Source organism: Anomaloglossus baeobatrachus, chromosome 9 (assembly GCF_048569485.1).
Source record: "Anomaloglossus baeobatrachus isolate aAnoBae1 chromosome 9, aAnoBae1.hap1, whole genome shotgun sequence".
In the NCBI taxonomy this organism is placed as follows: domain Eukaryota; kingdom Metazoa; phylum Chordata; class Amphibia; order Anura; family Aromobatidae; genus Anomaloglossus; species Anomaloglossus baeobatrachus.
The window spans coordinates 20,584,584-20,602,183 of NC_134361.1; the positions used below are offsets into that span (position 1 = coordinate 20,584,584).

A 17,600-nucleotide genomic window follows, 5' to 3' on the forward strand; every position below is an offset into this window, starting at 1 on the left:
GTCGTCCAGTTTCCCGCGACTGGGTTTCCGTCTCCTCAGGCACAGGCCACTGTCTGCGACCCAGCCAGACTCTCCTCAGGGAGCTCTTAATCCCCAGGTCCTCTCTCTTTTTCAGTTACTACCAACTGTCTAACTGACTCCTCCCACCAGCCTGTCTGACTCATAGGTGGGCGGTTCCTTTCCCAGCTGGAAATACGCCCCTGGTGTGCCTGACAAGTGTAGTGTTTGGGTGACTAGGATTTGTGCTGTTGGTACAGAATCACTGTTGTGGACCCCGGAACCAAGGAGGGTGGGCCCTGCACCAAGGATAGAGAATAGTGCAGTTCCCTGTGACACACTGGACTAGTCCAGGGGCGTCACATTCCCCCTTGGTTAAACGTAGCTCGTCCCCGAGCTACAGTGCACCTAGAGTGTTTATTTTTATCTGCAAAAAGTGAACATTTTAATAAGAAAAACATCTATTTATCCCACGCAGGGGAGGCACTTTGCTTGAACCCAACGTTTTGCTTTCCCAGTCCTTCATCCCACCCCCAAAGTTCCAAAAGGAGGCAAGCCACCGCTCCTGTTGGTGGCCAGACCTGGGCCATATGTCTCCCAGGTCTCTCCTCCACCTGTGTCTTCTCCTGTAGGTGGGGATGCAGTCCGTGGCTATGAATGGGAAATAACCATTTACAATAGCACCAGTTCGTGCTGGCTACCACCAGTCCTGTAGCCAAAGGTCCATTTTCAATAAAACTTATCATTGGTCGTCAATCAGGTCATGAATCCAGGTAATTAAAATAAAATCAACATTCTTCTTATCAACACTCTATATCAACATGTCTTACATGACTATCATTAGCATGGAAAATAGTAGAATTAAAAGCATGGAAAATACTAAACATTTTTAAATTTACTCTATATTTAGACTATTTACATTAGGGTAGAGTAGCCAGGTTCCGCTACCATTCCTCATCTCTGAACCTATGTGGGGGCTGACCAAAGTTCACACGGGTGGACCTTCTCAGCTCCTGGCTTCCCTCTAACCCTTGTACTGTGGTGTTTGCTACTACCTGTTCCCCACTACTGGTGCTAGGTGTTGTAGGTGGTAATCTACGTGTTCGTGGTGCTGGTATGGGTACTTCTCTAGGTGCAATGATTTCAGGCCTCCTTGGTTCTGGTTCTTCCACGGGTTGCGGGAATGTGAGTACAGGCACAATCACTGCTCCATTGTACATAGGCCAATCTTCCGGGAAGTCACCTAGGATGGTGTGGATCACTCTCTTCTTTTTCTCAGTCACTTGAGGTTGGGGCTGTTCTTCCTTCTAGATGTTCAGGGGTTCAGGGCACTTTTTCAAGTGATCACGGGAAATGACAGCTGTGGTTCTTCCTTGGTCCTTGCTGACAAGACAGATCTTCTGGTTGTTGAAATTGGAAGGCTGGACCACATATGGCTCTCTTTCCTACTGGTCGTCCAGTTTATGCATCTTTCTTTTTCTTTTTAAGACCACTTCTCCTGGTGAAAATGGAGGGGCTTGGGCTTGCTTGTTAAAGCTTCTTTCTTGCTTTTCCCTACTTTGGTCCAGATTCTCCTCGACATACTCCTGAATTTGCCTGTATTGGGCTCTACGCTTGGTATCCCAATCTGCATTTGGGGAATAAACTTCAGGCATCTCAGCTTCCATCTCCAGATCCACTGGCAGTCTCCCAGGTCTAGCCCTCATGAGATAAGCGGGTGTGCATTTAGTGGAACTCACAGGAATACTATTGTACATGTCCACAAGATCTGGCAATTTTTCAGGCCACTGGTTCCGCTCTTCAAGGGGTAGAGTTTTCAGCAGGTTGATGACTACATAGTTCATCTTCTCACACATCCCATTTGTTTGTGCGTGGTAGGGGGCAGTGCGTATCTTCTTACACCCATACAATTTACAAAATTCTTGGAAGATTTCTGCTTCAAAAGCGGGACCTCGATCTGTTAGAACATGATCTGGGTAACCATGGGGTCTGCAGAAGTGTGCCTGGAAAGCCTTCGCCGCAGTGCTGGCAGTTAGATCTTTGGCAGGTACCACCACCAGGAATCTTGAATAGTGATCTACTATGGTGAGTGCATAGGTGTACCCATTCCTGCTTGGTGTGAGCTTGACGTGGTCTAAGGCAACGAGTTCTAGAGGCTGGGTAGTTACTATTGGTTGCAAAGGCGCTCGCTGACTGGTGCTATCTTTTCTCCTTAATGTACACGGACCACAGTTCCTGCACCAAGCTTCTATGGTGTCTCTCATCCCAGTCCAATAAAAGCGACTTCTCAGCAACATTTCCAACTTCTTCCAACCAAAGTGCCCAGCTCTATCATGATAGGCCTCCAACACCACTGGTGCATATGCTGTGGGTATCACTATCTGGCATATTCTCTCATGCATTTTTGGATTAATGAGACTTCTGCACAACTTGCCTCCATGGAAACACAGTTGACTTCTTTCTTTCCACAATTTCTTAGCTTCTTCTGGAGCATCTGGTTCAAGGTGTGAATCAGCCTGGGATATCAATGCCTTTATCAATCTGATTGCAGGGTCATTATCTTGGGCTTCTTGCCAACCATGGTGGGGCAATGGGTTGAAGGTCGCCTCTTGCTGATCACTATAATATCGGGGTTTCACTCTATCAATAGGGCGATGGAAAGCAGGTAGCTCAATCTCCTCCAGGTCATCTTCATCCCTCCTATCATCACACAACTGGGGCATCCTGGACAACGCATCAGCGTTAGCGTTCTTGCGACCAGCCCTGTACTTTATAGTGAAATCGTAATTTGCCAGTCGTGCTACCCACCGCTGCTCCAAAGCTCCAAGCTTCGCCGTGTCCAGGTGTGTCAACGGGTTGTTGTCTGTATACACGGTGAATTTTGCAGAAGCCAGGTAATGCTTAAACTTCTCTGTCACGCCCCAAACAAGTGCTAAGAACTCCAGCTTGAAAGAACTATAGTTCTCAGGATTTCTTTCTGTTGGACGGAGTTTCCTGCTGGCATATGCAATCACCTTTTCCTTGCCATCCTGTACCTGGGATAGAACAGCTCCCAGTCCCACGTTGCTGGCATCAGTGTACAGCACAAATGGGAGGTTATAGTCAGGATATGCCAGAATCTCATCTCCTGTCAAAGCTGACTTCATCCACTTGAAGGACTTTTCCTGCTCCTCATCCCATGTGAATGTAGAGCCAGAAGTCTTGCCGTGCTTTGTTTGTCCGACTAGGAGATCTTGCAAGGGGGATGCCATCTTGGTATAGCCTTTCACGAACCTCCGGTAGTACCCCATCAATCCCAGGAACTGGCGCACCTCTTTGATGTTCTGAGGCCTGGGCCAGTTCTGGATAGCCGTGATTTTCTCAGGGTCCGGAGCCACACCTTCGGCACTCACTACATGCCCCAGGTATTGGACTTTGGGCTTCAGCAGGTGACATTTGGAGGGTTTTAGCATACCTCCCAACCGTCCCGGATTCTGCGGGACTTGCACGATTTATCAGGGCTGTCCCGCACTCCCACGGCTCACAGCTGATGTCCCGGCTCCTCCCCTCAGTGAAGTGAATAAATTAAATTAAATTATCATCGGCTCTGGATTTTCAGGGCAGCCGGACTCGAACTCGTGGAACTGTGAGTCATTGTTTCAAAGGCAGCAGCTTTACCACTGAGCTACTGCCTCTATTGAAACCAATAGGAAGATTTTGTTATCTTGACCTATATACTGCAGGTCAGACACCAGAAGCAGGTTATTTAGCTGCAAAGATGGATGGAGGGATGGATGAATGGAGGGATAGAGGGAGGGATAGAGGGAGGGATGGATGGATGATAGAGGGATGAATGGAGGGATAGAGGGAGGGATGAATGGAGGGATAGAGGCAGGGATGGATGGATGATAGAGGGATGAATGGAGGGATGAATGGAGGGATGATAGAGGGATGCATGGAGGGATAGAGGGATGAAAGGAGGGATAGAGGGAGGGATGGATGGATGATAGAGGGATGAATGGAGGGATAGAGGGAGGGATGGATGGATGATAGAGGGATGAATGGAGGAATGAATGGAGGGATGAATGGAGGGATAGAGGGATGAAAGGAGGGATAGAGGGAGGGATGGATGGATGATAGAGGGATGAATGGAGGGATAGAGGGATGAAAGGAGGGATAGAGGGAGGGAGGGATGGATGATAGAGGGATGAATGGAGGGATAGAGGGAGGGATGGATGGATGATAGAGGGTTGAATGGAGGGATAGAGGGAGGGATGAATGGAGGGATAGAGGCAGGGATGGATGGATGATAGAGGGATGAATGGAGGGATAGAGGGAGGGATGGATGGATGATAGAGGGATGAATGGAGGGATAGAGGGATGAAAGGAGGGATAGAGGGAGGGATGGATGGATGATAGAGGGATGAATGGAGGGATAGAGGGATGAAAGGAGGGATAGAGGGAGGGATGGATGGATGATAGAGGGATGAATGGAGGGATAGAGGGAGGGATGGATGGATGATAGAGGGATGAATGGAGGGATGAATGGAGGGATAGAAGGAGGGATGAATGGAGGGATAGAGGGATGAAAGGAGGGATAGAGGGAGGGAGGGATGGATGGATGATAGAGGCATGAATGGAGGGATAGAGGGATGAAAGGAGGGATAGAGGGAGGGATGGATGGATGATAGAGGGTTGAATGGAGGGATAGAGGGAGGGATGAATGGAGGGATAGAGGCAGGGATGGATGGATGATAGAGGGATGAATGGAGGGATAGAGGGAGGGATGGATGGATGATAGAGGGTTGAATGGAGGGATAGAGGGAGGGATGAATGGAGGGATAGAGGCAGGGATGGATGGATGATAGAGGGATGAATGGAGGGATAGAGGGAGGGATGGATGGATGATAGAGGGATGAATGGAGGGATAGAGGGATGAAAGGAGGGATAGAGGGAGGGATGGATGGATGATAGAGGGATGAATGGAGGGATAGAGGGATGAAAGGAGGGATAGAGAGAGGGATGGATGGATGATAGAGGGATGAATGGAGGGATAGAGGGAGGGATGGATGGATGATAGAGGGATGAATGGAGGGATGAATGGAGGGATAGAAGGAGGGATGAATGGAGGGATAGAGGGATGAAAGGAGGGATAGAGGGAGGGAGGGATGGATGGATGATAGAGGGATGAATGGAGGGATAGAGGGATGAAAGGAGGGATAGAGGGAGGGATGGATGGATGATAGAGGGTTGAATGGAGGGATAGAGGGAGGGATGAATGGAGGGATAGAGGCAGGGATGGATGGATGATAGAGGGATGAATGGAGGGATAGAGGGAGGGATGGATGGATGATAGAGGGATGAATGGAGGGATAGAGGGATGAAAGGAGGGATAGAGGGAGGGATGGATGGATGATAGCATGATAGCGGGATGAATGGAGGGATAGAGGGATGAAAGGAGGGATAGAGGGAGGGATGGATGGATGATAGAGGGATGAATGGAGGGATAGAGGGAGGGATGGATGGATGATAGAGGGATGAATGGAGGGATGAATGGAGGGATAGAAGGAGGGATGAATGGAGGGATAGAGGGATGAAAGGAGGGATAGAGGGAGGGAGGGATGGATGGATGATAGAGGGATGAATGGAGGGATAGAGGGATGAAAGGAGGGATAGAGGGAGGGATGGATGGATGATAGAGGGATGAATGGAGGGATAGAGGGAGGGATGGATGGATGATAGAGGGATGAATGGAGGGATGAAAGGAGGGATAGAAGGAGGGATGAATGGAGGGATAGAGGGATGAAAGGAGGGATAGAGGGAGGGATGGATGGATGATAGAGGGTTGAATGGAGGGATGAATGGAGGGATAGAGGGATGGATGGATGATAGAGGGATGAATGGAGGGATAGAGGGAGGGATAGAGGGAGGGATGGATGGATGATAGAGGTATGAATGGAGGGATAGAGGGAGGGATGAATGGAGGGATAGAGGGAGGGATGAATGGAGGGATAGAGGGAGGGATGAATAGAGGGATGAATGGAGGGATAGAGGGATGAATGGAGGGATGAATGGAGGGATAAAGGGAGGGATGGATGGATGAATGGAGGGATAGAGGGAGGGATAGAGGGATGAATGGAGGGATGAATGGAGAGATAGAGGGAGGGATAGAGGGAGGGATGGATGATAGTGGGATGGATGGATGATAGAGGAATATATAGATACACGACAGATAATAGATAGATAGAGATAGAATCATAGATAGATAGATAGATAGATAGATAGAGAGATAGAATCATAGATAAATAGATAGAGGGATAGAGATAGATAGATAGATAGATAGATAGATAAATACTGTATCTCAATGTTGGTGAAAGAGTCAGATTCGTTTGTTCCCATAAAACTACTTTAAAGAAATGAGGAAAAAAATACAAATACAATTTTTTTATGAACACAGCTACATTGTACAGAGCAGCATCTCTATGTCCTGTATTCTAGAGGGAGAGGAAAAGAGGATTTTTTTTTCTTCTAATAAAGTTACTAAAAATAATAAAAAAAAATAGAATAATGTAATTTTATTGCACTTTTTTATAAAATAATAAACATCACAAATCAGCAAATAACATGGACATATTTGGTGTCCCTGTAATCGTAATGACCTGAACAACACAGCGATCAGATTATTTATGGGGATCGGTAAATGGCGGGAAAAAAAAGGCGCAATTTATTATTTTTCTTTATTAAAACCCATAAAAATGTAAGAAAAATGGATCACTGAGGCCGTGTTCACACATAGCGTAAATGCAGCATTTTTTCTGCAGGTGTCCGCGCCACGAGTGCAATAACAATGTTCTCTGATTATTGCGTGTTTGCGGTATTTTTTATACATTGTCCCCCTTATTTGATACATGTTTGTTGCTGATGTGAATCCTGAAGCTTATAAAGAAAGAAACACCAAATCCGCACAGTTCAGCGGCATCTTTCCACGCACCAGGGGCGGAGATTTCAGGACGCCTCATCCACTTTGCTTGGACAATTAGTCCATATTCACATGTAGTGTAAATGCTGCATTTTTTTCTGCTGTTTCTTTGCACATTTATTCTGCTGTGTTTCATTGTCCAAGTAAAGTGGATGTGATTCCATGAAAAGACGCCGGGGGGGGTGTTTCTCTGGAGGTTTCTATGTGGAGCTTAAAAAATGCAGGAAAAAGCTTCTCTACAATAAAAACACTTAAAAACGCAGATTCACATCTGAACCAAAAACGCATTAAATAATGGAGAAAAGGCAGAAAAAATGCAGCAAAAATGGAAAAAACAGAGAAGATTGTTATTGTGTAGTTTGGTGCAGACAGAAACAAAAAGAAACAGAATTTATGCAACGTGTGAACACGGATTGATAGGCACAAATAAGCAACATGTCATATAGTGACACAGAAATATAAAAAAATTCTGACTGCTATGAATATGAATGAACAGTCCGGGGCATCTGCTGAATGACCCTTACTGCCAAATGGGTGTGGCTAGGGGTGTGGCTAGGGGCGTGGTCAAAATTTGCCGCGGCGCGCTGTGCGGCTTTCCTTTCTTGAAAAGTTGGGAGGTATGGTTTTAGTTTCATCCCATACCTGGAAAGGGCTTCAAATACTTCTGCCAGATGTCCCAGATGCTCCTCATAGGTCTTGGAATATACAATTACGTCGTCCAGGTACAGCAGGACAGTCTCGAAGTTGCAATTGCCCAAACAGCTCTCCATGAGTCGTTGAAACGTACCAGGTGCATTGCACAGCCCGAATGGCATGCTGTTAAATTCACATAATCCCATCGGGGTGGCAAAAGCGGTCTTCTCGCGATCCTCCTCAGCAACGGACACTTGCCAGTAACCACTAGTGAGGTCAAGGGTAGAGAAGTAATTTGCAGATCTTAATGCAGTCAGGGACTCTTCAATTCTGGGCAGTGGATAGGCATCCTTATGTGTGATGTTGTTAATTCGCCTATAGTCCACGCACATCTTCATAGTGCCGTCTTTCTTCTTCACTAGGACTAGCGGGGCTGCCCAGGGGCTGCAACTATCACGGATGACCCCAGCCTCCTTCATACTTCTCAGCATGTCTTTGGCACACTGGTAGTGAGCAGGTGGTATGGGCCTATACCTTTCCTTTATAGGTGGATGAATGCCTGTGGGTATATGATGCTGAACCCCTTTCACCCTCCCAAAGTCTAATGGGTGTTTACTAAACACTTGCTCATACTCCTGAACCACCCTGTAGACCCCTTGTTTTTGATGTAGTGGAGTGGAGTCAGTACCTACATGTAACTCTTGACACCACTGTTCTTGCTGAATCTGGGAACTGTCTGTGGCTGACTGATCTGGTGTGGCTGAGGACTTTACTGTCTGGATGGAATTCTCACTCACAGTGTACAATTTGGCTATGGTAGCATACCTGGGCAGTCTAACCTCTTCCACCCCGCAATTCAACACTCGCACGGGCACTCTCCCCTTACGGACATCGACTACCCCTCAGGCTGTCAGTACTGTAGACCAGTGCTCTGAAGGTAGGGCCTCTACCACTGCCTGGTAATTCTGTCCACGGGAGCCTACAGCTGCCCTGCACCATATCATCATCTCACTCCGTGGGGGCACTACCACAGGAGCTGCATCCATTACCCGTACACTGCCAATTTCCCCACCAGACAAAATTACCTGTTGCATCTGCTGGAGGGCTCGAATCTCTCTTTGCAGGACCCTCTGGCGTCCCGCTCCTGCAGTTTCAGAGAGCTGTTGGAGCAGAAACAATACTTCCCCCATACAATTCTCAATAACATTAGTTCCCAAAATCATCTTAGGGTTCCGGTCACTAGGGTCATTCTGCACTACTATGAGTCCTTGGCGTGTTAACTCCACCCTGCCCACCTTGATGGTCACCTCCTTGAACTCGAGTTGTGTTACTGGTAAACCATTAACAGCGTAAATAGTGAGATCATTGTCCGGTGGGGCGAGTTCCTCAGTTGACCAGAATTTGGTATACAGTACTTGGGGTATAGTTGTTACCTGGGAGCCGGTATCAAGAAGTGCTGAAATCGGAATCCCATCCAAGGTGATGGAAACGATGGTCCTTCTTCCAACATACCGCTCCCGCCAGTCTGCTGGGCCTTGTTGATTTAGTCCTGGGGAGTGGCCCTTGGCCCCAGGGGTGGCCCGTTTAAAGGACAAAAACGGGCGTAGTGACCAGTCTTGTTGCACCTATAACAAACAAGGTTTTCATACTGGTCACGGTTCCTTCCTCTGTATGTCGAGGTCCTCCCTCTCATCCTGTTCGTGACGCCAAAAATCAATGTGTGACGCCCTAGCAGCAGTCGGACTGCTCGGCAGACACTTCGATGAAAAAAAAGGGTTATTTACAGGGGAGAATATTTGTGACGCCACCTGCGGTGTGCGGTAATAAGGAATACCGCCGCTGCCTTATGGGAGTGCCGGGGCTGATAGTATTGGGGCAGCCTGGTGGTGATTCCCTCCGCAGGTAGGGGCCCCGGGACTCAGGGTAGGGAATAGGTAGGAACAGTCTATATTGATATAGGGCCGGCAGGGCGCTGGGGAGCCAGGGTACTCACTCAGGTGTGATGACGCATTCAGTGGACACAGACTCTGAGGTAAACAAAGTCTCTTGGTACTGCTGCATTCGGTGACAGCACGTCCGGTGGTCCCTTTCAGTGATTCTGTGGTGGACTGGAGCCTTCCTCCATACACTGTGTACTGTGTGTGTCCCTGGCCCTGTTGGCTTGAAACCTTCAGGTCCCGTCCCTCTTTTTACTGGGGACCTGCTCTTAGCAGCTGGCACGTGGGATTTTGTGACTGCTCTGTGTGGGAAGTCCTATCCCTCCGTTGTGCTGACACCGCTAATCTCTGAGCCGTTGCAGATAGCACGTGAAGCTACTTCCCGCTGCAGGTTAATTGCCGGGTTGTGTGAAGCTACCTCCCGACTTAGGGGCCTGTCCCCCGCTGTGTGCTCGGCCCCCAGACCGGTTACTGTGGATCCGATGGCTGACGGTCCTCTTGCCCCGTCCAGCCCTGTCCTCCAGTTTCCCGCGACTGGGTTTCCGTCTCCTCAGGCACAGGCCACTGTCTGCGACCCAGCCAGACTCTCCTCAGGGAGCTCTTAATCCCCAGGTCCTCTCTCTTTTTCAGTTACTACCAACTGTCTAACTGACTCCTCCCACCAGCCTGTCTGACTCATAGGTGGGCGGTTCCTTTCCCAGCTGGAAATACGCCCCTGGTGTGCCTGACAAGTGTAGTGTTTGGGTGACTAGGATTTGTGCTGTTGGTACAGAATCACTGTTGCGGACCCCGGAACCAAGGAGGGTGGGCCCTGCACCAAGGATAGAGAATAGTGCAGTTCCCTGTGACACACTGGACTAGTCCAGGGGCGTCACAAGTGCGCAGCATGGGGGATGGAGCACGATGGGGGGTGCGCAGCATGGGGGATGGAGCACGATGGGGAGTGCGTAGCATGGGGGATGGAGCACGATGGGGGGTGCGCAGCATGGGGGATGGAGCACGATGGGGAGTGCGTAGCATGGGGGATGGAGCACGATGGGGGGTGCACACCTCACCCCAAAACACACACACACCACCACACACGCACTGCACAACACACCACACACACTGGGAACCACAAACACCGCCCTACACAGACACCCAACACACAAACAGCGCGGCACACACAAATATACGCACATGCCGCACAACACACACATTGCACAAAACATACCTCCCACCAAAACACACACACACACCCCACACCCACACAAACCGCGCAACACACACACACAGCGCTCCACAAACAACGCAACACACACAACGCAACACACAAACAACACCGCTCTCACCCCCCCCACACCCAGACAACACCCAGAACATGTACAGCGCCCTACACAAACACTTGGTAACTACACACAACAACATCTATATATATAACAAAAATCATACATTAACTACACAATACGTAAATTCTAGAATACCCGATGCATAGAATCGGGCCACCTTCTAGTCTAACATATCCTCTTCTCTTAGGTCTATATATAGCAGATACATTTTCTGATGTTTCATACTGCTCTTTTGACTCATTACACCAGTCCCTGAGTATATTTACAAAATTTTCAAAGGAGCTGGTATTCCTTAGAGTTAGGGGTGCTTCACACATAGCGAGATCGCTACCGAAATCGCTGCTACGGCACGGTTTTGGTGACGCAACAGTGACCTCATTAGCGATCTCGCTGTGTGTGACACTGAGCAGCGATCTGGCCCCTGCTGCGAGATCGCTGCTCGTTACACACAGCCCTGGTTCGTTTTCTTCAAAGGCGCTCTCCCGCTGTGACACACAGATCGCTGTGTGTGTGTAACTTGGGGTGGACGGACCCCTGGTAACGAAGAAGCAGTTTCCCCCCTGAAGATGCCCCACACTGGGGTAGCATGTGATATGATGTTATTTATACTTGTAGTAGTATTGGTGTCCCCACTAGGCGTCAGGGTAGAACAGTGTCCCCATGGGAACAGTGACAGGAGCAGGAGGGGCAAGGCAGCCTAGGGGGAGGGTTAGAGGGCTCTGTAGCAGAGTGAGAGTTAAGTGAAGACAGAAGTGTGTGTGCTGAGACAGAGAAACAACGGGGCAGAGTGTAAGACCGACGTGTCGCTAATAGCCCAAAGAAAGAGAAAGTGCCTCGGACACGCAGACAGAAAGACGCGGGTAAGACCCGTACGAGCCAAGACAGGGAGAAGCAGGAGTGTGTGGGTAAAGCCCATAATAGTGGAGAACGTGCATAGCTGGAGAGGCAGGAGTGTGTGGGTAAAGCCCATAATAGTGGAGTACGTGTATAGCTGGAGAGACAGAAGTGAACGGGTAGCGCCCGCTGAAGAGAAAAAGGAAAGTAGTCCCCCGGCAAGAATTTGTACTTTGGCGAAACTGTATAGCAAGATGTTTAATAAAGTGTCCTTTGGTTCATCAAATGGATGTCTGCAGCGTGTTACTGAGCCTGGAGAAAAGCCCCTGCCATCCACACTCTGCCCCACAAACGGAACCCATCCTTTAATAGTGACGGCCGGGCCGGGGGTCAGCCTGATGCCTAAAGTGGCCATCACAGCAACCCTCAAGGCACCCCCTGCCCCCGTTACAAAGTGGCGCTGCGAGCAGGGTGAAGACCATCTGCAAGGAATCCCGACCCAGGAATGTGAGGAAGACCAAGTGGTGCCTAAGGCGTTGGACCGGTCGCAAGATGGCGGTAAGATGGCCGCCGTCTTCATAGACACAGTGGGGGCGCGAAAAATTGGCGCCAAACGCAAAACACTGAGCTGGTGAAGAAGAAGAAGTGCAGAGTGTGCCGCCTAAAGAGGGGAGGTACTCGCCCCAAGATGTTGCAGAGGACTAGAGACGTGGGCAGCGCTGCAAGAAAGAAGAGGCGTCGCCGATGCTGGGCTGACTTGGTGAGTGAGGCCAGGGGCGGAGTACATGCAAGAGCGGGAAAAGAAGGTCCGCCTCCACCTTCCCCGGCGCCATTACAGGAAGAGCAACAGGAGACGCCAACTCAGCGGCCTGCGCTAAGCAAAATGGAGACGCAGACAAATAAGCGAGCTGAAGCAGGCGTGCTGGTGACAACAAGCTTAGGAAGAGGACGCCCGAGGCGAAGCTTACTAGAGGAGGCACCTACCATAAAGTTACCGGCTGTGCCCGGAGGTCCGGAGCGGCCCGCAAAAGTCACGTGGGTCACTTCGTGGGATGCGGTTACCGGGGAAACGACCACAAAAGTCCGGGCCACCTACAAGACTCAACTGCCGCTGGGGAGCGAGACACTGGGAGCACCCCTCCAGAGTCCGGAGGCGGCTACGTCGGTCAAGGTAGGACCTCCAACCCCTGCAGAAGTCCAGGCCCCGGGCGGGCAAAACATCCCAGCGTTTGAGGAAGATGAGTGGGGATTTATCTGGGAGCCGGTGAAGCCGGCGCCCCTAACCCGGCGACAGTCCCCACCACCTGAGATAGATCCGGTGCAAGAAAGGCTTCTGGCCGAGACCGTGGCCAGGGAAATGATGGCCAGGCCCCGTAGTGAAGAATTTGACCGGCAGTGTAGCATTGGCACCGTGGTCAAGTTTAATCAGGCCGAGGGATACGGGTTTATAGAAGATGATGAGACCGGAGACCACTTCTTTTATAATCGGGTCAATTTGGACACTGAGGGGTTACCACAACGTCTCCATACCCTGTACCCGGGTGAGAAGGTAAAGTTCTGGAGAGAAGTGGGATGCAGGGGCCTATTCCCAGTGGGGGTGACCCGTATGCCCACTGTCCAGGAGGCCGCGCAGTGGCAGCAGGAGATAGCGTGGGAGGATTGTCAGTACCGGAGGCGCACGCAGCAGAGACTGGTGATGGCTGAAGCTTGTCGGCCAAGAAACACTCCGGCGGCATCGCCAGAAGCAGTTGCAGGACCGGTAGCCGAGCTGGCAGAAGGGGAACAGGCGAAGGGAGCACCGGCGTTCTTGGCGATTCGCCAGAGCATGGTGTCGCACCCGGTGGTTGTTGTTGGCATTCCACAGCCGTCCCGTCCAGCCACCCCATCACCCCCCGCCGGGGGCTGAGGGGCCAAAACCGGAGACAGAGGAATCAGAGTCACAGCCCAATTATGAACCGTTTCGAAGGCTGCGCCGCTTGCCAGGCCAATCCCTCTCCGAGTATGTGAGAGCCCAGCGGGCTGAATGGCTGCGCGCCTACCACCCCGCGTGAAATAACAGTAACCAGAGGTGATGGACATAGATGTTTTGAGAGCCGGTATTGTTAAAAACCGGTGAAGGTTTACAGTTGCAGCAACGTTTAAGCTACTGAGCCCGGAAGGAGCCTGATGCCGGACTGTGCAGGGACTCCCTCCGTAACTGTTAAGGAAATCTTATTGTTTGTTGCTTCCTGCCTACTAAGACCGGGAGCGCTGGGATAGCCTCCGGGCAGAAGGCCAGCTAAGACCGGGAGCGCCTGCGGAGGGCCTCCGGGCAAACATGCTACTAAGACCGGGAGCTCCCTTGGAGGGACTCCGGGCACTGAACTCGGGTGCCTTTTGATGTGTTGTGAAGATTGTGCTCTATAGTGTGGTTTTAAAGTTTTATGAGATAAAGTGAGAACATTGCTTTACACCTGTGTGTATGTGGTTTTTGGTCAGGTTTTGTCTTGCAGGTCCGAACCTTGCCGGGAGGCTTAGGTAAAAGAGGGGAGGAATGTAAGGGGTGGACGGACCCCTGGTAACGAAGAAGCAGTTTCCCCCCTGAAGATGCCCCACACTGGGGTAGCATGTGATATGATGTTATTTATACTTGTAGTAGTATTGGTGTCCTCACTAGGCCTCAGGGTATAGTGTCCCCATGGGAACAGTGACAGGAGCAGGAGGGGCAAGGCAGCCTAGGGGGAGGGTTAGAGGGCTCTGTAGCAGAGTGAGAGTTAAGTGAAGACAGAAGTGTGTGTGTAGAGACAGAGAAACAACGGGGCAGACTGTGGGACCGACTTGTGGCTAATAGCCCAAAGAAAGAGAAAGTGCCTCGGACACGCAGACAGAAAGACGCGGGTAAGACCCGTACGAGCCAAGACAGGGAGAAGCAGGAGTGTGTGGGTAAAGCCCATAATAGTGGAGTACGTGTATAGCTGGAGAGACAGAAGTGAACGGGTAGCGCCCGATGAAGAGAAAAAGGAAAGTAGTCCCCCGGCAAGAATTGTACTTTGAACCTGAAAGGTTTTTTGGCGAAACTGTATAGCAAGATGTTTAATAAAGTGTCCTTTGGTTCATCAAATGGATGTCTGCAGCGTGTTACTGAGCCTGGAGAAAAGCCCCTGCCATCCACACTCTGCCCCACAAACGGAACCCATCCTTTAATAGTGACGGCCGGGCCGGGGGTCAGCCTGATGCCTAAAGTGGCCATCACAGCAACCCTCAAGGCACCCCCTGCCCCCGTTACATGTGACAGCGAGAGAGCGACGAAATGAAGCGAGCAGGGAGCAGGAGCCGGCATCTGCGGTAAGCTGTAACCAGGGTAAACATCGGGTAACCAAGGTGGTTACTCGATATTTATCTTAGTTACCAGCCTCCGCAGCTCTCACGCTGCCTATGCTGCCGGCTCCGGCTCTCTGCACATGTAGCTGCTGTACACATTGGGTTAATTAACCCGATGTGTACTGTAGCTAGGAGAGCAAGGAGCCAGCGCTAAGCAGTGTGTGCGGCTCCCTGCTCTCTGCACATGTAGCTGCAGTACACATCGGGTTAATTAACCCGATGTGTACTGTAGCTAGGAGAGCAAGGAGCCAGCGCTAAGCAGTGTGCGCGGCTCCCTGCTCTCTGCACATGTAGCGATGTTATGATCGCTGCTGCGTCGCTGTGTTTGACAGCTAAGCAGCGATCATAACAGCGACTTACCAGGTCGCTGTTACGTCACAGAAAATGGTGACGTAACAGCGACGTTGTTGTCGCTGTCGCTATGTGTGAAGCATCCCTTACTCTTGTGGTGTAATCTACATTACAACGATTTACCATTGAATACAGAAAATTAGCATCATCCTGAGACATATCTAGACAATTGTAAACAGTTCTTTACAGAGACAGATAATTATTACAGAAGAGTGTAGGATCATCATATCGCCTGAATCTGGAAATTGCTAAGGTCTTTTCACCCCTAGTATCTCTTCTACCTATGATACGTTGCAATTCCTTCCTTCTTAGCTCTGCACCTGTACAGTTATCACCCATTTGTTCAGATCTTAGCTGTGCTGCCAGTGGTCCTGGGAGCCAAGCTTGGAGCAGAGACCAAGCATTTTTATTGTTCAGACTATATTGCTGGACCACAGCCTCAAATTTATTAGATAGAATGACTGGAGAAATATGTGAGTCAAACTTTCCAAGAAGTTGACACAGGTGAAGCTTTTCAGAAATAGTGAGCAATGGATTACAATCAACCAATGAAGATCTATATCTGACATCTTTTGTATCATCATTAGAAAGAGTACACACATTGACTGTCTCCAGACTGCATATCTTTGATTTAAGAGACTGTATATATTGCTCTCTGTTATGCAACTGACATTTAGCTTCATCCAGCTGTCTTTCCAAAGTTGCAATTATCTTCTCCATTTGACTAATTTTCAGTTCTAAAGAGCAAACCTGAGTTGCTTGTGAAGTGGAGCTCAGTCTACACTCCTTCAATTGTTCCTCCAACTTCCTATTTCTCACAGCTAATTCACTTACATCTGATTGTAAACCATGTATTTCACTGGTAGTATTATCAGAAATTTCTACAACAGAATCACAAATTTTGTCTATATCCGCTTTCATTTGTAACCTTTGCTTCCACCAATTTGCTTCTTTCAAAACAGCCAATTCCTATATCTTAAGCAACACAGAAATCTCATTGCTTAACTTTTCCTTTTTCAATTTCCTACTAATAACTTTACTATTTAAATTATTATTATAGCTCTTACATTGTTCTATCAAGTCCTTATATTGGACTTCTAAAGATTTATCTGCACTGACATGGTACACAGCAGAGGCATACTTCTTCACGTATTTTTACACAAACTCCATTTTCAGCAACAAACTGTAAACACTCACAAAACAAAAATTTCTAACTGAAAGAGTTTAACACCAGACCCTACTATGCAAACTTTCAAAAGGTATTAACTGTTTGAAACAATACTTTCTCACTTTCAGTCTGATTTTAACATAAACCCCTTTTCCAACTACGAATGATATTTAACTTTGCTAAATGCATCCAGAATCATTCTGCTAACACAACATAATACATAGCCTGATATGCAAAAACATCAGAATCATTAGTAGCAACATACAACATAGATTACAAGGAAAGTCTTTACTCACCAGTATTTCCGTTTCTACCAAGATCCAGACTCTTCGGTTCTTTGATCTCCACACTTTTCCAAATGTGGATTAAAGCAGATTAATTTCTTGTGGATTCTCTGTGGAATTTAATCACAGTCCCATATGGGGTGCCAAATGTAGAAATCTGCTGAGTTTTGGGGTGCCAGTTAATCATAATTAACAAGAGCTACTGGATCTTTAAAAGGGGATTTATTACAAATAGGGAATTTACAATGACATACATAAGGAAAACCTAACTAAGGAAAAGGGTACAATGAAAGGGGAAAGGTAATGGGAGAGGGTGGTGGAAGATGGGAAGTGGATAGACTGACTAGCTTGGTAGGCTACCTTTATATCAGACACACAATCATACATGGCCCATACAGTGCCCATCCCTGTAACACCTCCACATATTAGTAGCATCCAATCAGGTCACAGTCTTTTGAGTTGTCCAGGAACGTGCATATGGCTGTTGATGTCAACGCTCTCCTGAAGGTGGCTCTCCGAGGTCAATATGTTAAAGGATTAAGACGAGTCTTGACAAACCTGTGGATCCTGTGTATAGTGTCCTGGTATTTAGCAAAGGTCTTTCATATCACAAAGCCTGAGGACAGCTTTACACTCCATTCAGGTTGGAGACTTGATGTCCATCTCCAGTACAATGGCTTGTATTCCACTTGAACAAGGGATTGTTTACCAATATCCATTTTAATAGGCTATAAACAGGACATACAATTC

At 48.8% G+C, this 17,600-nt stretch overlaps 1 pseudogene; it reads right to left on the reverse strand.

The window, feature by feature from the left end:
- LOC142251725 (posterior protein-like) overlaps nt 1-16,568 on the reverse strand; it is a 130,805-nt pseudogene extending 114,237 nt beyond the window's left edge.
- Nucleotides 16,569-17,600: the final 1,032 nt, after the last annotated feature.